The sequence below is a fragment of the Alosa pseudoharengus genome, unplaced genomic scaffold (assembly GCF_046254945.1).
Source record: "Alosa pseudoharengus isolate Yale_2024_CS ecotype anadromous, Long Island Sound unplaced genomic scaffold, YU_APseudo_1.1 YU_APseudo_1.1_scf_8, whole genome shotgun sequence".
In the NCBI taxonomy this organism is placed as follows: Eukaryota; Metazoa; Chordata; class Actinopteri; order Clupeiformes; family Clupeidae; genus Alosa; species Alosa pseudoharengus.
The window spans coordinates 23,788,070-23,813,112 of NW_027468870.1; positions in this window are offsets into that span (position 1 = coordinate 23,788,070).

The window sequence follows — 25,043 nt, forward strand, 5'->3', positions numbered from 1 at the left end:
ATGCCCCACCACAAAATATTCCACTTTTTTGACATTGCCTGGTACTGCACTGACTTCCACTTTCCTTGCATCCACATATCGTCAGCTCCAAGCACCTGGCCTGTACAGGTTCTTTGGTTAAAAGCTGGGGGACAAGCATTCCATCCTTCATGTGCCAATCACAACTGGTTGGTAAGGGATGGGTCACTGGTGACTGTTTCCACTGAGTTGGTGGTAAAGTATCCACATTGGCTTTCACTTTCAAAAACAGGGCACAGCGAAAATCATGGATTGAAGTACTGTTTGCTTTTGGATCATACAGTTTTCAGACAAACTGTTCAGCTGAGGATATAATAGCTGGACTTCACCAAAGTTGTGGAGAAGATGAGGGCACTGCTGGAACACTTTCCACGCCATCCTTTTTCCTATTCCAGTGAACTGACTGGTAGTGTCACATCCAGTGATGGCATGAAATGCCAACAGACCATCCAGAATCTCATTTGACATTTTAATATCATGCACTTTAGTGTAGCGTGGTTTCTTGGCAGTTCCTGCTTTCATCCAAATTTCTGGGCTCAGCAGGTTGCAAACACAAGATGCAACAACAGTACATCTGTGTCACTGCACTGAATGATGAGCCTCTCATAACCTTTGGTTGTGGCATCATGAGGTTGTGCCTTCATCTTCTCCACAACTTTGGTGAGGATGAAGTACCAAGTCCAGCTATTCTATAAGTATAAGTATATATACTCTTTTGATCCCGTGAGGGAAATTTGGTCTCTGCATTTATCCCAATCCGTGAATTAGTGAAACACACTCAGCACACAGTGAACCACACACTAATCCTGGCGCAGTGAGCTGCCTGCAACAACAGCGGCGCTCAGGGAGCAGTGAGGGGTTTAAGTGCCTTGCTCAAGGGCACTTCAGCCGTGCCTACTGGTCGGGGTTCGAACTGGCAACACTCCGGTCACAAGTCCGAAGTGCTAACCAGTAGGCCACGGCTGCCCCAAACCTCAACAGAACTGTAAACTGTATGATCCAAAAACGACCAGCACTTCAATCCATAATGTTTGCTGTGCCCTGTTTTTGAAAGTGAAAGCCAATTTGGATACTTTTACCACCAACTCAGGATGCCTTGTCTCTGCACCTAATGAGGGCCCACTATCAAACCAAGGTTTGGAAACAGTCACAAGTGACCCATCCACAGTTGCCCTTACCAACCAGTTGTGGTTGGCACATGAAGCATGGAATGCTTGTCTCCCAGCTTTTAACCAAAGAACCTGTACAGGCCAGGTGCTTATAGCTGACGATATGTGGATGCAAGGAAAGTGGAAGTCAGTGCAGTACCAGGCAATGTCAAAAAAGTGGAATAATTTTTTAGTGGGGCATGTGGATGTGCCTGTGCAGCTCGGTGCAAGAATACTCAGGTACTCACATCATTATTATTGAGTTTTGCCACATTATATGCAACTATATAGCCAGACGAGCCAGACCCACATTAAAATGTAGGGTCTGGGCACTCACCGTTCGCAGTGATCAGTCCGAGGGGCGGGATAATCGGTTGTCTTTCAAATTCTCTCTGCACGCAATAGGGCAGCGCTAGAACGAGTCCCATGCATTTTCCCACCAGTGGAGCTAGTTGGCTAGTTTAAACTTTTGCCAACTTAAAAAAAAGCTTAACTCGTGTCAAGCTGTTCGCCAACAGCAAGATCCATCTTCTTTGTTTTCAAGTAGCAGGGAATTCAAGCCAAACCGCTGCAACTCTGCCATCAATCATTATGTTAAGCCCGCCTATCGATTGGATTGGCCTGATAGAAGTTTAATTTTTCCAGCTCACAAGCCAACGGAGAGTTGCTAGACTAGCCCTGGCAGCAAATGTAATTTGTTGCCACTAGGGTGCGTCTAGATTTTTAGGCTAGCAACTATATTGTTTCAGATTATTTGGCATGATATTGTTTTTCCTGTTTTGTAGATTACATTTATATTATGCCCTTGGATGCATGCATGCATGTTTTGTATTGGGAAGGTATTCATTATCAAAACAGTAAACTCTTCTTTTGTGTCCCTGACCAGGACTCAGACTGAGCACATGGACATGGTCCCTGGGTGCCTTCTGTTGGCTGCCTACCTGAGAGTCACTGCTTGGATGGGGAAAAACATACCTTTGCCATACGACTATTATATAGTTATTACTACTAACTAGTTACTTACCCCTAACCCTAAAGAAGTGAGAGAGCATTAATGTTAGGATGGAATTAATAACTATAGTGATATGTTAATTAAATATAATTTGTGTTACAACCTGGTACATTAATGAAGTAAAATAGCACCATAGACCACCATCTACAGTTCTACATTGCTGCCTTGACATTAAAGAATTACAACTTGTGCAGCATTGCACTGTCTCTCCCTACAAGCTTTAAACTTGGCTTGACTCATTCCCATAGATAGGGGTACTGATTGATAGGTTTTGGGATGCTATGTTATGTTTCCAAGGTGATATTCACTTTGAAAACTGGTTCTCTTTAGGCGGAGATAGTTTTTTTCATGTTCTAGTTCTGTTGTCTCTTACACTGTACAATAAATGACACTTCTGCAGACAGCCCATGAGTGTTAGCTTTCATTTGATACCTTTTTTATGTATATGGTCCTTGTGGTTGTGGAGATATTCAACATTTATTGCTGGCATGTCGTGTTGAGCAGGAAACCAAAAAATTGGCCTGAAATTGCTTGTACAAGTCACACACAAAAAATGTCAGCTTGACAACCACCCTAATATCTTACCTATGGGTGTCTTCTACTTAAAAAAATAGGGTGACAGCTTGTACCAAAACATGTCCGGAAAAGCCTTAACGGAAGCCCTTTTCAGAATTGGCCCACTGACTATTGGTGAAGTAGCCAACATCTCACTAAGTTTCCTTCTTTAAATATGACGATGCGTATCAGTTTCAGACAGCAGAAACTCAACGAGCAGCCATGTTGTTCAGTGTATGACATTTATTCCAAAGCCATATTCTGCAGTGCCAGTACAGAAATGTTCTGAATTTAATAACCCTTTAATTTTTCATTGAACTTCTTAACCGAATAAAAAAAAAAACTTGGTGACATAGGGTTCCTACGGAAGCCCATATTAAGGAGGAAGATGGGTATTAAGTAGTACTATGAGTTGGTTATTTACCAGTTTTTTTCCTCAGTGGAAAAAACAAATGTATTCAGATAGTGGCACTAAACAAACACTAATGCAACATTGCATCACATCAGTGTGGTAGGTGTTATATTAGCCATTAAATAAAGGAAAAGCATACCATTGAATAACAGGATTTACTCTCTCTTCTAGACTGGAAAGCCAATATCATTATCAGCAATTACAAGGTTTAATAACAGATTGTCGAACACTGTCTGAAATGTATATAGCAGTATATATATTTTTTAATTTGTTTTTGTTTTTGGCTGATTTACATCTAAAAAAATCGTTTTCCACCCACCATCTTTAATTCATAGCATATCTGTTTCAGCTTTGATGGTTGAAACAGAGAAAAAAAAACATATTTTGGTTATATATTTGGTTGTATTTTGTATACATAATGCAGATCTACAGGATGCTTAAAAATGTGCAATGCAGATCACAACATTCCCTTTAGTAGTACATCAACTTTCCATTTCAGATTATGCTGTCTGTAAAATTGCCCATGTGTGTTTTGTCTGATTCAAGTTGATTTCAAGTGGATATGAGTGGTGTGTGTGCAGTTGTAGTTAGCTGTCCCTTTAAAGTATTTCCCAGGCATTAACTCTGTTTACTGTATGTCTAAATTGACTGTGATATGCTTTCGGCATAATGACACTGTTCTGACCCCCCCCCCCCCCAATCGTCAGAATGGAAAAAAAGAATGGCTATATTCAAGACATATAGAACTTATTCATTTATATTAGCAGTTAAAGGATCAAACGCAAACATCTCTTTGAAGTATGCTGAAAAGTGGTTACTTTGAAATTTTTTGTCAGATCTAGATTCCTCACCAGAGGTTCTTTTCCCTCTATACTGTCATTCCTATATAAAGGAGCATAACTTCTGACACAAATGAGCAAAGTAAGCAGTGATATGCATGCAGATCATTTGTACATCAAATAGTGGATCATTTCATCATTCTCCAGTGAATCTATGTTAAGAGCTACTACATATGCCTGTGTATTCACACTATGCATTACAGTTGGCATTTATATTGCTGATGCTGTAACAGGTGTGCTGTAGATAGATACAGTTGGGAGTGCTGCATAAGGTACATTCTGACTGACTGATTACATTTGTTTTGATATTCAAACTACTTGCATATTTTTTTTTCTAGTAAAATGCTAAAGAATCCTGATGTGTCCTCCGTTGTCCACTTGAGATCAAATCACCCAAGATGGAGGGGTTACAGTGGAGTTTTCGTGTGTACAGAGGTGACCAAGAAGCTAGCAATTCTTGTCCAAAAAGTATTGCTACAATACGATACTTAATATGTTGTCCAACGGTGAGTAATTTTCCCCTGTTGCACCGACACTGGATTTTAGCATTCCCCCACCTGCCAAATCCCACTTTAACCACTGCCAAGATGCATTTAAAAGCCAAGTGTAAACAGATCCATTGTGAGACTAGTGTTTTGATGAAACTCAAGACATTGGATGAGGCTGATACCTGAGTCTGTGCCTAGTTCTGTTTCTGGCAGGAGAGACCCCACATTACTGGGATGGCTCAGTAAATTTAATTGGTTCACTTGAGGCTGTGGGGTTGATTCATCATTTAAATTTAGAAAGATATCAAGTTGTTGCTGTGATATAAGGCCTCTCGGTCAGTTCTGTCAGTGGCCATTGCCATTTCCATTTGTTATGTTGCTTTTGTAATGGTGGCCTGCAGCATAGAACTGTTCAGCCTGCAAACCCCACTATAGTTCAAGAGATTGAAGCATATACTGAGAGTGGGCATGTACATGTTTCAATTAATATTGCAGCGTCAATGTTGATAGAAGAATGTCAGTGTTTATACCGGATCTGTGTTTGCATATTTAATACGTTTCATACACGTGTACGGAGTACAAATACTTCGTTACTGTACTTAAGTAGAAATTTCACGTATCTGTACTTTACTTCGCTATATTTATGTCAACTTTCACTTTTACTCCACTACATTTCCTAGATAAAATGTATACTTTTACTCCGTTATATTTCCACTAAGCATCTTAGTTACTCGTTACTAAAACATAAAATTAGAAGAAATGTGTGCGACTGCAATAAGGGAGGTTTGGCGAATCTCCGCTCCTAGATTGCATTACGCACGCTCCGCACGCTGCGCGAGCGCTTGTTTGTTGCTAAAGGAGGAGGACGCACAACTGAAACCGCCATGGAAGCACTGCACGAGCACCTACTGGAGGACCTCCCGTTATCATAGACGACCACCCCGACGATAGTGGTGAACTCGGTGAACAGGGTAGTGGTGAAAATAGCGTCATACACCCGTGGCCGTATTTGCAAGAAATGTTTCTGTACATTGGCAGCTTTTACCTGCCTCAGCACCGGCCTATGAAAGGCTATTTAGCATGGCAGGAGTAAGACTGAATCAGGCCCGGGGTGGGTAATCGGGAGAATTCACGGTGGGCCTCTTCACTTTTGGGCCGGTCGAGAAAAAAAATATTGACATTTGTCACGTTAGTCTATCATTAGTCTATCTTTTCTTAAAGTAAGTAGCCTACGTGAGGGAGTTCTCCCCTCCCAAAAAGAGTTGGTAGGGTCCATATAGCCCGTTTTTTCCAAAAGTTTTCAGATACGGATAGCCGAGCCGGCCCTACAGTAGACACAAGCGTCAGGAAGGATGGATGGTAGAAAGAGGCCAGGAGAGACTGAGCAGCAGATCAACCAGTCGACCACTGAAAATGATGAGCCCGAAATTAGTGATGAGGAGGCCATGACTACAGGGACAAGCAGAGAGGATACATTAAAGTTATTTAATGTAAGAAAGATCAATTACCCTACATGATAGGCTAAACATATATGCCTTGTTTGCTCGGAAGAGGGTGTAGTAAAGGAGTAGGCTAAATCACCAAACAACAATATAGCCTACCCATGCAAAAAAACATGTAGCCTAAACATTAGTTCAATATGCCTCTTAGTGGAAGTGTGGGATAGGCTACATTTCAAAGGCTTTCTTTCTTTCTTTCTGTTTTTGTTAACTTGTGGAATAGTGAAATATTTGTGCAGGTCTTTTTTTTTTTTAAGAAATAAGTGATTTATTTTTCATTTTTACCTGAAGTTCATACAAAAGTGACATTTCTGTTTCTGTTTTTTTCTTTGATGTCAGCTCTAAAATGCTGTTTGTTCTTTGAACTTAAGAGAATTGTGCCTGAAAAGAATGTGATTTTGATTTGATGAGTGAGATTAAGAAGATATGGGAACCCTGATGCTTTATGCTTTACTATAAGAAAGCCAAAATAAAGTTCACAATAAAAGTTAAAAATAAAACCGCTTGCTTTTTACTTTTTACTTTTACTTCAAATACTTAAGTACATTAAATATCAGAAAATTACTTTTGATACTTAAGTACAGTATATATCAGATACTTTAAGACTTTTACTTAATACGTAATATTCTAAAAGGTAACTTTCACTTCTACCAAAGTCTTTTTCTAGTACGATACTTGTACTTTTACTCAAGTATTGCTTTCTAGTACTTTCTACAACACTGGCTTTTACCTTACCATTACCTTACGCATGCCAGTTATCCACCAGCTGCCTGCCTGCAGCCTACTTCCAAAACTCCAAAGCTGCTTGCTGTCAGATTTGGTTCAGAGGGAACAAGTTCAGTGTATCAACAACACTCAATAACAGTTTATGTGATGTGTTAATCAATTAAATTCCCAACAATTTCACAACAGCTAGTTCTGGAGTAGGCCATTCAACTAGCCTGCTTGCTTACGACGAGACTTAGGCTGCGCAGTCGGCACCCGCTTCCTTATTTGAGTTTTGGGTTGCCAGGTTTTAGCTACTAACCAAATTTAGAAACTAAGTGATCGTGTATGTGTAGGGTGTATTTCATACACAATCTGGCAACCTGAATGGATCAATGATTTTAAAATGAAGTTTGATGGCCATGCAAATTACGGGAGTTTTCCGGGAGAAATAACAAAACGGGAGGGGGCTGGGAGATGACCTTGAAATACGGGAGAAACCCGGGAAAAACGGGAGTGTTGACAGGTATGCTTTTACTAACGGTGGTTTCAGACCAAAAGACGACAGAGTCTTTCCAGAACACCCCAGCCCTGAACAACAGGTTCAATAAGTGTGTACACAGTTGATATGTGTACTATGTAGTGAATTAGTAGACCTGTTCCAAGACATTGAAGACACAACATACATGTCATATGTACATGTAAGTAATTAACTGGTATACTTAATAGGTTTATTCCACTGTATCAAAGAGTAACAAGGTTGTAGCAGCACAGCTGATACATGTACACTGAAGACAATGAGGCCTTGACTGGAGCTAAGAATGGTTTGTATATCAAATCTATCATGACCAGATTTACCCCATCCAGCAGGTCTCAGGTCAGCTCTTTGCCTCTGATGAAAATGTAGGCAAATTGGCAAAGTTTTGTAAAAGCACTCAGTATTACAATGTAACAACTATATGTAGGTACCCACAAATACATAATGCAAGTACAATGATAGTACCTGTTACACAGGTTGTACCACTGTACCTAATTAGGTACACTGTAACAGCGACACATTAAAATAAAGTGTTACCGAAATGCCTTTCAGGCTGATCCTTTTGTCTCATGTTTTCATCCATTATTTTCCTTACAAAGATGCCTAGAGTGACTATAGTAGCCTGTATAGTGGAATATAAAACAGAAGCAGGCCCATTCAACTGCTTCAAAAAACAGCTGAAACAACAACTCACCACTGCAGGAACTGACCTTAAGACCTGAGAGTGTATACGACTACACTCATACGCAGGTGGTGCTCAACAATCAGGAGGAGAGCAGCAAGAACAGACCACATCAGGCACAAAGATTCAGAGAATAAGCAAACACCATTCAGGACTTATAGGATTCAAACATTCCTGAGGAAAAACTTGAGTCAAGGTCTGCCCCAGAGTCTGCACTCCTAGAATTCTTTTTCTGCTACCAATTTGTAAGCCACTAATTGTCCGGAATACAGAATTATTTATTTTATGACACTGTGTGTTCATGCAATAGAAATCCATAATGTTAGTCTATTTATACATTCAGTTGACCTGGTTAACAAATGCATGTGTACAAAATAAATATTTTCTAATAAAATAAAGTTTGCATTTAAAATAAGTTCAACTGCTGGGTGCTTTGTACAGCACCTTCTCTTGAAGAAATTGAGGACCAAGAAGTCATCATACAGTTATGTAAATTCCATATAGGAGCTAAGGGAGGCCATGGGAATTTAAATTCAGTGCTGCTGCTATCATATTTAATGTAGCCTTGGGCAAGAAACATATAGAATTAGCCCAAGCCTGCTGCTAATACTCCATGGAAATAAATGTTTCAAACATGCACTTGGCTGTGTAGAGGAAGTATAATGAGTAAAAATATGAAAGTATCAACGTTTTTGATGCCTTCAACAGGCCAGCATGGGCAGATATCCCTCAGACAACAAGGCTATTTTTGTGCTGATATGCATATTTTCTCAGCTCCAGATTGACAATTTTTTCCCTGAACATGTCATTTCCCATCCTTATGTTCATGTCATTTAATGCCTTCATCTGCCCTTTGGTGAGGGGTAGCACGTACCAACCTCTCATCAAGCTCGTAGGTGTATTAAGGTAATATGTGCTGTTTGCCCTGAAGATTATTGCTGTCCCTACAGCAACAAGAAACATGCAACATATATGCAAATAGGCATAGATGTAAAAGCCATGTCTAATGGAAAAAGGCCCAAGCTCATTCCACTGGTGTTAAGGGCTGTTCTCATCAGGAATGATAAATCTAAAGACTACTATAACTATAACTACTATAACTATAGCAATAAATGCGTCCACACTGATTCGAAATGTCAGTTTCGAGCATCATATCCCTGGCTTTAATGGGGAATTGGTTTGGCATGGTAGGACTGGCCTGCTCGTGGGCCTAGTGCTTCTATGCTTTAGTCTGGACTTTTAGTTGGATTTGACCTGTCTCTGTTTGGATTTACTGTGTGTTTTGGTCCGTTTTCATTATTATCTTTTTTTGTCTTTGTTTCAGGCTTTTCCCTGTTCACAATATTCTGTTAACATTGCCGGAGTTGGGAGATATAAGCGTTGCAAACGGGCTGATCATCCTGAGAAGACAATGCGTGGGCTGGCCCAGGACTTGGAGGTAAGCTGCCCTCTTGCATTTCATCCACCATTAATGTGTACACTCTGACTTCCACATTATTGCACACACCTAGGTTAGGGACTCTGAGCAACACATACATTCCCTAGACTTGGTGCAAGCTGGGTGCTGGGCCTTGACTCCCTAGCAATGGCATCTGCTAGAAAGAGAAAAGAGAGTATTATAAATTATATTAAATAAGCATCAAGCCACTGTCCAAAAGTGATCACAATTGTCATACATTTTGGTATATAATGAATGCAGAAGCAATCCCTAAAAGTACTCTTCAGATTGGTAATCATAAACTATCTTCTCAAACCATTGTGCACCAATTCATATTCAACAAGAGGCCTACGTATTTTTCAATCTAAATGGATCCATTGGGATGCTTTGTAAAATGAGAATAACAAAAAGAATGCTATGATTTACAAACCATGTCAACCCTATATTTATTTGAGTATAACATATCAACCTCATTTCCTTTTGTTGCCCCCGTCCCAACTTTTTTGAGACGTGTTGCTGGCATGAAATTCAAAATGTGCTTATATTTTCCATGAAATAGTCAAATTACTCTCCTTCACCAGTTGATAGTGTAACAGAGGTCGCAATTCGTCCGCTGCTCACGGCCCTCGAACACACACTGCCATGGGAGTCGAACGCTCTAACCACTGAGCTAAAAGCCCAGGCTTCCAACTCAGCGGTTAGAAGCGCTCTTAAGGTTAGAGGGGTGTGAGGATTTACACAGGCAACTAGCATGCTACTGTAGCTTAGTTCGCCGCTGTTACAATTATAGTACAACAGCAGTACAAGTATACAAGAAGTACATCCTTCATTAAATAATGCCACCCTAAAAAGATGGTTTTTGGTGTACAAAGGGGTTGAATTTTAATCAATCCTTCTTTCCACAACTTCCCGACCATGCTGCCAATTCAGTCTACTCAAAGCATAGAGAGTTTTCAACCTATATTTTTCCCCCACAACATTCTAACTGTGCTGTCAGTTCAGTCGCATACTGTACTTGAATCATAGGGAGAGACATTCTACAAATGTTCATCCTAAAAAGATGGGTGGGTGATTGATCTTATTCAGAGATCATGAAATCAAATATACTATCTGCTGAATTGTTATCACTCCATTATTTTTCTTAAATATCCAACCATGCTGCCTTTTCAGTCACCTATTCTACTCAAAGGAAAGAGAGAGAGATTTTTATTCTTCTAATTATCACCCTAATAGTCTATGATTTCCACACCTTCCCAATTGAAAGAGCTCATTTGATAATGAGTGCGTCCTTTAGTGACAATATCTGTACCATCTGTCATGGCAAAGTTGAAGATGGAAATGATTATGTCCAAATTCGACAAAAGGTTTCAGATGGGATTAATGCAGCTAGCCTCCAAAGAGGTGACTCTATTGTTGTGACATCTGGCTCAAAGGTGCATGCTATACTAATAAATGTAGTTTAAGATTAATAATTAATAAGATTAATAATATTCTAAAAGCATATACCCTGTACATGAAATATAGCATCAATCAACTTATGTCCCATCTTCCTCCACACCATGCATAATACATACTCCTCTATACGTGAATCAAGTGAACAGCTGATACATTTTAACCATCATTTGACCTCAAATTCACCCCTGTAGGCTGAATAGTAATTGAGATATAGCTTATTCTCACCTTTTGGCAGCCATTTTGGCGGCCATCTTTAAAATGACCCTTTTCCCAAGGTCAGATTTTACTAGGATGGATTTTGTATGTTATTTAGCATGCCCAACAGTACCAGAATCCATAAAAATGTTTTGACGTTGAACCCTATATTGACCCACCTAGTGTGTTGCCTGTGACCAGGGGCGTCACTAGACCTTATTCACTGGGGCACGTGCCTTAGTAAAAGTCTCCAGTGCCCCAGTAAAATTCTAGCGCTGCTCTAGCTGGAAACGGCATTCATGAGCGCATCTCCATGCCTGCTTTAGTCATGACTCGAGCCTGTCACTTACCAGCCAATAAAAAAAAAAAAGGAAAAAAGAAAGGGGCCATAATAGCCAATCAGGAAATAGCACCTCTGTAGCTGGGTAAGATTGAAAGCAACAACCAATGAAAATCGTTCACATGATTCTTTCGAGTGTTTCGTTGTACACACACATACACAGTGGAAACTGCTGCAAATTCACAACTTGTTTGACAGAAAAAATGACAAGTTGATCGCTGTTAGAGAATGTTTCCCACATAATTAGCATCTGTTTTTCAATGCTTAGCGTCATTGTAGCCTAAATTTAGCAACAGTTTACCAGCTTGTGCTCTCTCCCTCACACACACACCATGCGTAGACTGCATGCACACATGCGGACAATTAATAATGATACGTATACTGTAGAGAAAGTCCTGTAAAAGTAGCCTATACTGTTTGTGAAGCTGTCCTACTGTAAAACTAAACATAGCCTTCTGATAAACTATTCAGAGATGGACATCATAAAATTCTTCCTGAACAGAGGCAGAGGTAGAGGAACAGTGAGGAGATGAGGAGGACGAGGGAGGTATGATAATTGCCCACATTAACGGTAACATTAACATTTATGCTGGTAATAGCCAGTGCTGTGATTTTGATCAATGGTTTAATGGCAAACTTAAATAAATTTGCTGCATTTGCAAATGTAGCCTATAATAATCTACACAGATATTTGCAAATGATCACCAAAAGTCAGTATGAAGGCTTTAGTAGGCTATTTAAGCTACAAAGAACTATTGCCAGGATGACTATAGGACCCTTGCCTGGGAGGGAAGTTTATCTCAATTTTGACTAAAAAAGTCAGGAAAGCCTATTAAATTCATGCAGTGAGTATAGGCCTACTTATGCCTATGTGTTTGGATGTTGCTGGATAGTGGCTGCTACAACAATTGAGGGAGAGAGTGCTGGAGGAGGAGGAGGAGGCGGAGGAGGAGAAGAAGGTCGAAGAGAAGGAGAAGAGAGGGGAGAAAGAGCACAGGCAGGGTACCTGTAGGCTAGCCATTTATTTCATATTGCGCGCACATTTTTTTTTTGTATTGGGAGTTGGGGGCCTGTGCCCCAGCAAAGCTCTAGGTCTAGAATCGCCCCTGCCTGTGACTAGTACTGAGTTAGACAGTGGCTAAAAGGTCTAACGGTACTGATCCACTAGCATGACACGACATACGCATGGGGTCGCGCTGCCTCCCCTCGTTCAGTCGTGTGTGGGCGTTTCGTTTAAAATGTCAGTTAGCAGCATATATTTTAACGTTTTAACGTATCTTAATTGTTTTTCCACAAATGGACCACAATTTTAGGCAGGTACTTAACAGTATACAACACATTAATAGCCTATACAAACTATGCAAGCCATTTCGAAATTTTGTTTTATTTAAACTACTCAATGCAATCTCAAATCCTCACCAGAAACACCAACAGTTTAGCCTGACATTTAGTCTAGTCATTAGAGGGGGTCCACGCGCACCCCCTGTAATTGTTGTTGACACCCATTTTTTTAGACTCCTTAATATTAATATGTCTAGTTAACAATAAAAGATGTTAGCATTGCTGCAAATTGTCCCATGACTGTTTTTCAGAGCTGTTTTTAGAACCTGTGCAATAGCGAGTTTTACAATTAAGAAATTTCAATTCATATAACTTTTCAACCAGACATGATATAAAGACAAATGAGACCACTTTTTCATATAAATACAACATGGTTTAGACATTGATTAGAGGGGTTAATTTATTGATAGAAACACTTTTTGACTATGTTAAGGCCTAAATGATCTAAAAATTATCTAATATTCGGCAAATCCGAACAGGAAACTGTGCATAAATGTTGTAAAGTTGAATGCAAATGCATCTATTTGTAACTGAATTCATTCATTAACATCAGGTGATCACTAAACATATTGCCATTAAACCTAGTCTACCAATGAAATATCCCTAAGCCTTAATAATGCCATGATTCATGCTCACTGCAAATGCTTTAGTTCAATTGTGTTGGAGCCATACCATGGAACCATACAGCATACAGTCAGATCTTGAAATCATACACATTCAAAACATTTTGCCAGACAACTAACGCACACACAAACACGCACGCACACACACACACACGCACACACACACACACACACACACACACACACACACACACACACAACCTAGTTAACCTCTCCAGTAAGACAATGGACATTACTACACTTGAACTGGAGGGTAAAGTGAAAGCTTAAAAGCTTGAAATAATAGTGAAGATGTTCACAATAGATGTTTCCACAATGTCCCAGCAAACAATAATGCAAACACTCCACAAAATCTCCACAGTTCAGTGTGGAGTTTCAGCCTGTGGTTGTTGAGTTGTATTAATACTGTAGGAGCTACTATGTCTTTTTGGCATTTACAGTCTAGAACATTCTATACATGGATTTCTATGCAACGTCACGAAAACATGCGTGCGCAACCAAGAGGCAGAAAGCACCATAGAACAGCATAGAGCAATGCAAAAGAGCAAAAGAATAAAATGAGTTTTTGTGCTGAAAACTGCACCAATTCGAAATCACGATGGTTAGAGAATGTTAAATCTGTTCAATATCCCTAACGGAATGTATGTCTTCGCCAAAAATGACAAAATATGATGTTATATTAATAATGCAAATGAACGTCAAACTTTGAAATATAGTCTGAAATGAGATGTTATTATCATTGAGACAACAGGGGTATACAATAAAATCCGATTGTAGCTTACAGCAGCTGACTATTTAGGTTAAGTTTATAACGTTGTGGACAGCCACCAAGCGTCTTGTGCCTCACGGCTGCGCACGCATCTAGTTTTGTTGGTAAATGGGAAACCCGTGTATTGGTAACTGTCATAACTGACAACTTAGAATGTTGGGGGTTATGTGTGGTGGGTCATTGAAGTAACCAACTAACTGAAATAGAGATGCTTGATTTTCTCGTGCACACATTGAGCGTGGTGTGTAGCTGGATGGCACCAAAACTATGCCTACTGTAAGTCAAAGGCAAAAACTAGTTCTTCTCAACAAGGAGTTCAGATATGTATCTTACACATAGTTGGGATTGCCCATGGAAACTTCACATCATTCAAGACAATTAAAGGAGCTCCACATGAAAAGCTGTCACAGCTCCTCACAATCCGAGACAAACGACTTGCTCAGCCAACAGGATCAGTTCATCGAATGGAAACGGTATGTAACCTTATTCCTACCACACTGGAAGGTTTGGATCTTGATACATACGGCTATCACCGACAATGTTACCAACGCTTTCACTTGAGTTTAAATCGTTTGAAAAACTCTTCAGCGCTTACATCAAATGAACCATCAACATCTGGGACCCGGCACCATTCTCCACGGAAAAAGATCAGGCCAACTGAAGGTGAATCACCATTATTTCCCCCTGAGTGTATATTCTGTGAAAAGCTTGAAATAAAGGTGCATGGAAAAACTGAAAGGCCGGTGAAGTTTGCCTCATGGAAGCATAAAGATTCGGCATGGCAGAAGATTGAATTGCAAGCACAAGAACTAGGACATGCGCCTATATCGACAGGTTCATGGAAAGGATCTACATGCTGCTGAGGCTCAGTGCCATCCTTCATGTCGTGACAGATTTTGTATCACTTACAGAAACCATTTGCAACAGAAACGAAGAAAGACTCAAGAAACAGAGCAAGCCCACCTGACCTGACTGCAGCACACAAGGATGCTTTTGATTTTGTATAGCAGGTCCTCTGTGAGAATGTAATTGACCAAAAAAACATCATGCAGCTTTCATCACTACGACTTCTTTACATTGAACAACTGGAGAGAAGCAACTATCCAAATCCAAATTACAGAAGTGAAAAACGAATGCGGCGCCTGCAAAAACATTGAATCAGTGATCAAATTGGTTTCACCAAAGTAAGTGATAAAGGCTGTGTGTCTTCCAATCTTATTTACTCGAAGGACATTACAGTAGCTGAGGCATATTCCTACAAGCTTGGTTCTGTTGACAAGGATGCAAAAGTGGCTCTCCATATACGTGCCCTCATTAAAAAATCATGCAATACAAAATCAAAAGCATCCTTGTGTGCTGCAGTCAGGTCAGGTGGGCTTGCTCTGTTTCTTGAGTCTTTCTTCGTTTCTGTTGCAAATGGTTTCTGTAAGTGATACAAAATCTGTCACGACATGAAGGATGGCACTGAGCCTCAGCAGCATGTAGATCCTTTCCATGAACCTGTCGATATAGGCGCATTTGTCCTAGTCCTTGTGCTTGCAATTCAATCTTCTGCCATGCCGAATCTTTATGCTTCCATGAGGCAAACTTCACCGGCCTTTCAGTTTTTCCATGCACCTTTATTTCAAGCTTTTCACAGAATATACACTCAGGGGGAAATAATGGTGATTCACCTTCAGTTGGCCTGATCTTTTTCCGTGGAGAATGGTGCCGGGTCCCAGATGTTGATGGTTCATTTGATGTAAGAGCTGAAGAGTCTTTCAAACGATTTAAACTCAAGTGAAAGCGTTGGTAACATTGTCGGTGATAGCCGTATGTATCAAGATCCAAACCTTCCAGTGTGGTAGGAATAAGGTTACATACCGTTTCCATTCGATGAACTGATCCTGTTGGCTGAGCAAGCAGGGGCGGAGCCAGACATTGTAAACATTCGGGGCTTAGCCCATTTAAAACATTTTTTTAAATAACCCCTTAAATAATGACTTCTAGTGAACACATTGAGACTTAAAAAATGTGAAACTAACATTCAACAGATTCAAGGTATCTGACTGGCACTACACTGTGTAAAATTATAGTTTTAGGTCTTTCAAGAGGCAATATCTGTTCATATCTGTTTAGCATGTACTTAGTTAATTAAGCGTTTCTTATGGTTTGTATATTATAGTATTTGTTTATTTTCATTAGGCTATTGTTTGATATGACATTATTGTTTATTATTGCTATTCTCCTTCTTCCTCTTCCCTGATCTCATCTGTGTGACAAATATATAGAATATATTATACTATAATATACATAATATTATGATATATTTTACAGTATGGCCAGTCATCATGATACAAGGGTATTTTAGAAGGAATGCATTATCATCTTGACATAGGCGTTTCTAAATGTAATTTAGCAAGATTATTCATAGGTTTCATCAGGTCCCTTTACACAGGTGCATAAAATCAAGCACCTAGATTATGAATACAGACTGCATGGTGCTTGATTAACACACTTATGGAAAGGGCCCTTTCCTCTCAATATATCATTGTAATGTTTTTTTTTTTTAGTTAATAATTAGTTAGGCAGCCAAAACAACATAACATGACTTTTATATTTTGTGGACTCTTGGATTATAAGATCTGTGGTGGTGGATAGGATATCAACAAGGTTTTAAGGTAGGCTAACAGTTAACATTCTTTTGTGCAACATATGACACTGAAAAGTTGACATGGGCAGATAACTGTTAATGGGTTTTTCTGACATTTCAAAACAGTGTAGCCTAATTTATTAGCTACAAGACGAGGATCACTTTGTTTTGGGAGCTGGAATTCCCCCCCCCCCCCCCCCCCCGGAAAAAACAAAACAAAAAAACACTCAACTCTTTCACCAGCCATTATAGATATATAAAATTGTGCTACTGTCCAACTACTATCCATGATTGAAATGTGCTACTGTCCAACTTGATCTAACTACACTGTGTAGCCTACATAATCTGATTTTAATATGTAGGCTACAGATATGTAGGCTATATTTAACATTTATTTTCTATTTGGTCTGTTATGAAATCATGCCCATTTAAGCACAGCTCAGTTTTAAGAAACTTAAATACATGCATGCTTAGCATTTTGTGAAAAGAAATCATTAAGGCTACATTGACAAACTCTTCACTGTGAGCTGCCTGTATATTCTGTGATTCTAATATTTACAGATATATAGGCGATGTAAGCACAGCTCAGTTTTAAGAAATGCAGCCAAAAGACCATGTTGAATTTTGCTATAATTTATTTCAAAATCGGATTACTCTGGAACGGCTAACTATACACGGGAATGCATTACACCTTTGTGTTCGGTAAGGTCTGCTGTTTATTCTGATATATGGTTTGTCATGTGTTGTGTGAAGAGTGTGTAGGCCTAATATATTTCAACCGAGACGAATGGATGTGGAGATGGGCGCAGAGAATAATGATTAAATCTCTTGAAGTTATTTTTCTCGCGAACTGTTTATCACAGCAAACAGTGGCTAGCTAGCACCGTTTAAATGCTGAGAAAAGGCTCTTTCATGTTATACATGTGTGATGAGTAGCTTACTTCTCGAGGAGTTCAACAGAGAAGAATGGGTGAATTTGGACGCACTTCATGCTTGTAGTGAAGTAAAGCTGAAGCGCTGCATGCTGCGCAGGAGACTGCGGCTCACTGGTATTTATTATAGGTAACTTCAAATCAGCGCGATTTACCCTTATAGGCTACTGCACATTACAAGATCAACCTGAATATTGGTGGGGACATTTCAGTCGTAATTTGACATTGGTGTGGACACGTCCTTCGGTCCCCACGCAAATCTACGCCCCTGCCTGAAACAACACTATCCGTTAGTTCACTGGGCGATGCTGTTGCTTGAACGGAGCTGGGTGGTCTTTTGAAAAACTTTCTAATATCCATTACGTTTCAACAACATGTACACAAAGTGTTTTATCACAGACTGTAAAAGTGACTGACTTCTGACAGAGGCTTTTTGGAACACCGAAGCCATGCGTTGTCAAGGCAGCATTTTCACTGGATCTAAACAAATCAATCTAACCATTGAAATCACCATAGCGGATAGCCCAGAGACCTGGCATAGATCGTGTAGCAAGTCAAATTATTTTTCAATATTGGGCTTTGAAAATAAGGGATATATTTCCTCAGTAATAGAGCATTTTGTGACATTTATAGAGAAACCGAGGGGAAGTTATATTGGAAATAAGAATTGCCGGGAATTTAAAACACTAAAAAAAGATTCGGGGCTTTTGAAAAAAGATTCGGGGCTTAAGCCCCCTAAGCCACCCCCTAGCTCCGCCACTGTGAGCAAGTCGTTTGTCTCGGACTGTGAGGAGCTGTGACAGCTTTTCATGTGGAGCTCCTTTAATTGTCTTGAATGATGTGAAGTTTCCATGGGCAATCCCAACTATGTGTAAGATACATATCTGAACTCCTTGTTGAGAAGAACTAGTTTTTGCCTTTGACTTACAGTAGGCATAGTTTTGGTGCCATCCAGCTACACACCACGCTCAATGTGTGCACGAGAAAATCAAGCATCTCTATTTCAGTTAGTTGGTTACTTCAGTGATCCACCACACATAACCCCCAACATTCTAAGTTGTCAGTTATGACAGTTACCAATACACGGGTTTCCCATTTACCAACAAAACTAGATGCGTGCGCAGCCGTGAGGCACAAGACGCTTGGTGGCCGTCCACAACGTTATAAACTTAACCTAAATAGTCAGCTGCTGTAAGCTACAATCGGATTTTATTGTATACCCCTGTTGTCTCAATGATAATAACATCTCATTTCAGACTATATTTCAAAGTTTGACGTTCATTTGCATTATTAATATAACATCGTATTTTGTCATTTTTGGCGAAGACATACATTCCGTTAGGGATATTGAACAGATTTAACATTCTCTAACCATCGTGATTTCGAATTGGTGCAGTTTTCAGCACAAAAACTCATTTTATTCTTTTGCTCTTTTGCATTGCTCTATGCTGTTCTATGGTGCTTTCTGCCTCTTGGTTGCGCACGCATGTTTTCGTGACGTTGCATAGAAATCCATGTATAGAATGTTCTAGACTGTAACTGCCAAAAAGACATAGTAGCTCCTACAGTATTAATACAACTCAACAACCACAGGCTGAAACTCCACACTGAACTGTGGAGATTTTGTGGAGTGTTTGCATTATTGTTTGCTGGGACATTGTGGAAACATCTATTGTGAACATCTTCACTATTATTTCAAGCTTTTAAGCTTTCACTTTACCCTCCAGTTCAAGTGTAGTAATGTCCATTGTCTTACTGGAGAGGTTAACTAGGTTGTGTGTGTGTGTGTGTGTGTGTGTGTGTGTGTGCGTGTGTGTGTGTGTGCGTGCGTGTGTGTGTGTGCGTTAGTTGTCTGGCAAAATGTTTTGAATGTGTATGATTTCAAGATCTGACTGTATGCTGTATGGTTCCATGGTATGGCTCCAACACAATTCAACTAAAGCATTTGCAGTGAGCATGAATCATGGCATTATTAAGGCTTAGGGATATTTCATTGGTAGACTAGGTTTAATGGCAATATGTTTAGTGATCACCTGATGTTAATGAATGAATTCAGTTACAAATAGATGCATTTGCATTCAACTTTACAACATTTATGCACAGTTTCCTGTTCGGATTTGCCGAATATTAGATAATTTTTAGATCATTTAGGCCTTAACATAGTCAAAAAGTGTTTCTATCAATAAATTAACCCCTCTAATCAATGTCTAAACCATGTTGTATTTATATGAAAAAGTGGTCTCATTTGTCTTTATATCATGTCTGGTTGAAAAGTTATATGAATTGAAATTTCTTAATTGTAAAACTCGCTATTGCACAGGTTCTAAAAACAGCTCTGAAAAACAGTCATGGGACAATTTGCAGCAATGCTAACATCTTTTATTGTTAACTAGACATATTAATATTAAGGAGTCTAAAAAAATGGGTGTCAACAACAATTACGGGGGGTGCGCGTGGACCCCCTCTAATGACTAGACTAATTGTCATACTCAAATTCTAGTCAGAATATGAGTCTGATACTGCTCCATTGGGACGTAATTATGGCGCGTGTTTCAACAGGGGGGGAATGCCTCTGCACTCAATTGGATAGACCTAACCAATCAGAGCAACAAAATAGCTTACCGTGAGGTGTAGGAAGAAAACACACGAATCATCCTTCTGCTCCTATATCCCCTCTGTTTTTAAAAATAATTCTGTTGAACAGTGATATGCTACAAACATGTTAAACAGCTGGGAAAGGCTGTCGCAAATCCCTCGAACAGGTGGTCAATCAGAGATTTCAAACGAACGAGGGAACATGTCGCAATGCAACAGCGCTGTTTTCCCTTGATGAAAGTGAAACCACCAGTTTTCCCACATCTCAACTTTGGCCTAAGTTTTCAGAAATAATCGTTTTCAGTGATACAAACTCATTAAATGATATGAATTTTCCATATGGGGTCTATGTTTTCCATAGAAGCCATGTATCCTTCTAGCCACAGCGTTTTTGTTTCAAACATAAGCCTAATCTAAGCGTGCTCAGATGACGTGATAGACCAGGCGCTGTTGCTCACCTGTCCATCATCGTAAAGCCTAATTTGATTGGTCCGCCCGATTTAGGGCGAGCGTACCTGCCCCACAATGGAGCAATGCCAGACCGAACTTCCCGTGGGGCGGGACTATGCTAACAATCGAAACAATTCTAGATTCCTGTTCAATACTATTAATCGCCTCCTGAATCCTACTCCCGCCACTGTATTGGCATCCTCTGCTGATGAGTGTGAAATTTATAATTTTTTATTGATAAGATTGCTAATATTAGGTCAAATATCCCATCTCCGATGTCTCTTGCTAATGTTCCATGCCCCCCTTCTTGCCCTAATAACCTGAGCTATTTTAGACCTATCTCTATACAGACTCTCACTGACATTGTTGCAGCAATGAATCCTTCATCTAGTCCTTTAGACATTTTACCAGCCACTCTTCTCAAAAAAGTGTTTAGTGCTATAGGCCCTAGTCTGCTATCAATCTTAAATAATTATCTTTCCTCAGGGTGTGTCCCTGACCTTTTCAAGACAGTCAGTGTCCAGCCCCTCCTAAAAAAACCTGGCCTTGATCCTTCCATTCTAAAAAACTTTTGTCCAATCTCTAAATTGCTCTTTATCTCCAAAGTTCTGGAAAAGGTGGTCTTGATGCAACTTTCTGAAGTGTTAAAGGGCAATAGCATCCTGGAGAAATTTCAGTCAGGTTTTTGTCCTATGCATAGCACTGAAACTGCTCTTATCAGGGTAACCAATGATCTACTAATGGCAGCTGATTCTGGTGAGCACTCTGTTTTGGTGTTGCTGGATCTCACCGCTGCTTTTGATACCATTGAAGAGAGAATGGGTTGGCATAACGGGTCCTACTATTTATCCAACAGGACATTTTTTGTTTCAATAGGTAATTTTACTTCCTCTACCTCAGCTATTACTTGCGGTGTTCCCCAAGGTTCAATTTTAGGACCAATATTGTTTTCCCTGTATATGTTACCTCTAGGCCACATAATTCGCCGCCATAACATATAATTTCACTGCTATGCTGATGACACACAGCTGTACCTCTCAGTCAAACCAAACATGCTTAACAAGCTAACTGTACTGCAGGATTGCATAGCTGATGTGAAAGACTGGATGTCTCAGAATTTCCTACAGCTTAACTCTGACAAAACAGAAGTCCTTTTCATTGGCCCTGACAAAGTCTATAATCAAGCTAAGACTTTTCTTGGAAATTTAGCCTCAAATAACAAGACTACTTCTAGAAACTTAGGGGTTTTATTTGATACAGATTTAAAATTTGACCAACATGTAAAACTCCTTGTGCAGTCCTGTTATTATCAACTGAGAAACATTTCCAAAATCAGATCAATGCTTTCTTTAAAGGACACAGAGAGAATTATACATGCATTTGTCTCATCTGGACTTGATTACTGCAACGTCTTATTCACCTGTTTAAATCGTCATTCCATCTCTCGTTTACAAACTGTTCAGAATTCAGCAGCCAGACTTTTGACAAAGTCTAAATTTAGGGAACACATCACCCCAGTTCTGACCAATCTTCACTGGTTGCCAGTGAGTTTTAGGATTGATTTTAAAATCCTCCTTATTACCTATAAAGCATTACATGGTTTGGCACCTGACTATTTAACAGATTTATTAACCCCCTACTGTCCAGCTCGGCCCCTCAGATCCTCCAGCCTGGGACTTTTAGTTGTTCCAGAAAGTAAACTGTCAAATAGGGGTGACCGATCATTTGCAGTTAGAGCACCCAAGCTTTGGAACAGCCTCCCTTATAACATCAAATCTGCACCATCTGTGGCTGTTTTCAAATCTAGTCTGAAGACCCACTTATATAAAATTGCTTTCCTTAAATAGTGAATGATTCCACTCATGTCTGCTAATTTATTATCATTATTATCATTTCTGTTTGTTTATTTTGTCTTGGGTACTATACTGTATACCTTTTCTATTTTCTTTTTTATATATATTTAGTTAAGTTTGTGTTTGTAGTTTGGTAGTTTACTATTTTATCATTTTTATTATTATTATTACTATTATTATTATTATTGTTGTTATCATTACTATTGTTTTGTTTTTTGCTTTGTTTCGTTTGTTTGTTTGTCTGTAGAGCACTTTGTGCTTTGTGCTTGAAAAGTGCTATATAAATAAATTGTATTATTATTATTATTATAATGGCACCCAGGCTACCAACAGTCAATATATTCATCCAAATCCTAGTTTTGTTTGTTTTATGGACTACTAGGTGGTCGGGAAGAGATCGTTAAAACATGAATTTGTCTTGTAAGCGGAACCAAAGTTTCACAGGCACCGTTGTGGTAAAACAAAGAACTTATAACTTCGTCCTTTCATTGGATAGTCGCCTCGCGTTCAAAGGATTAATTTGCATAAAGATCGGCATCGCCCAGCTTTTTGACACGAGACATTTTTTCAAATGCAGCGCTGCCTTCTTGGAATGCTTTGCGGGCGCGTTAAAGTCGCTTGACGTCACCCATAGGAATAGAGTGGTGTGCGACACGACAGAATGTCGTGAAGTGCTAGTGGATCAGCACCGTAAGCCTTGAACCATCAGAGACATACCTGGCATCCATTAATAATAAGTAATTGAGTTTGAGCCTGTAAGGGTTCAACATGCTAATAACAGGAATGGAACAGAACCTGTGACCTATCATTGAGTCTGCAAAATATGGCTTGTTGAATAACCTTGGAAAAAGAACCTCTATGTAGGCTATGAATTGTAGAAAAGGTAGTTATCCCACTAAATTATTGGTTTCTGAAACTAAACAATGTTGTCTATTAAATTGTAACTTGTGTGGAAATTGTAAGCACAGAGGTAGAATGCTGTTCAGCACAGCCACAAATAAATGCTAGTTTCACATTCCCATTCTTTTTTTAGCAAGCGAGTGACCATTCATATAAGTGAAATGAAGGAAAGGCTATATCTGTGAGCCATTTCTTCTGGGTAAAGTGTTGTTCTTTAATTTTATACACTGTTTGTCTTCCAACCACATATCTGAAATTAATTCCAAATACATTTGCCTTTGTGTTTTCTTCTATTATTCTCCTCTGTTCAATCTTGCTTGTATCATTATGTGCCCTTCTTTATAAATCATTGGGTTTCCCAATATGAGATTTTTCTAAACAGATATAGAGTACAGAACCTTTACAAGTTTGGGAAAGATTAATATTTGGGGACTCTGCACTTGATTCAAAGCAGGCCATTGTACATTATGATGATGACACACAAATTCAGTCAGTAAACTGAGTGTGCCAGCTGTACGCCAATAGTACGAATACAGATCATCTTCAATTCCAAGGGTTAATTTATTTCATTGTATTATGTATTTGTTAAACACTATAAGATTAACAATAGTAAGATTAAGATTTTAGGTGTCACTGAATTTGTATTCTTTATCCTAATTAAATGACATTACAATAACATTCATCATTACCCCTTTATAAACTTTATACACACATAAAAGTTTTATCACTGGATATATATATTATGGCTGTTTTTAGCTTTTATTGGGAACTCTCTTAACAGTTAGTGAATCGATACTTAATTAAGGTAGAACAGTTTGAAGTAAAGGCAATGAGCATAAAAGTTGGAGCAGCTTGTCAGTCTAGGTGACCTAGGGCCAGAGGGATCTGGAGGCGTGATTTTTCATGGCTCCACTGGTCAATATTCTCAGCCTTTGGTTACTGTGAATGTGCATCAGTGGATAATGTCATAGCATTCTTAGACTCAACACTTTGTGTTTTGGTTGCTCCAATGCAATGAACTGTGCATAATAGAGCTAAGAAAGAAAACATGACACTGTTGTCATTACTATGGAGGCCTGTGTATATGTTCTACCAAAGGAACAAATTAAAAAAGTGAGGAATATTACCATTACAGTGACATGGAAGATATTATACCTTGTAAAGAACTATTGCAGAAACAAAAATATCAAGAGCATTAGCTTTGAAACAACAGATTATGTTTGTGTCACAACAAAATAACACATTTAATTGTTGTATGGATGTTGATAAAGATTGGCACAATCAAATACTTTATACAAAATACACAATACTATATACACATATACAACCGCTATATATATCATTATAAATGCTGGGAGCTGCTCTCTATGGACATCACAGGATGGTGGTGTGGAATATTCTTTTTCAAGAAAAACTGACCTCACAAAGGACAGGCCAAGTGTGTGCTCTCTGACCCATCACACCCACCCATGTCGGAGATCAAATCTCATATAATATCCTCTGCTGTAATTCGATAACTGGTACGCAGTCTGCGGAGATAAAGAACATGAACAACACAAACACAAAAGTACCTGATGCCCGGTAACATAAGAGCACACACACACACACACACACACACACACAC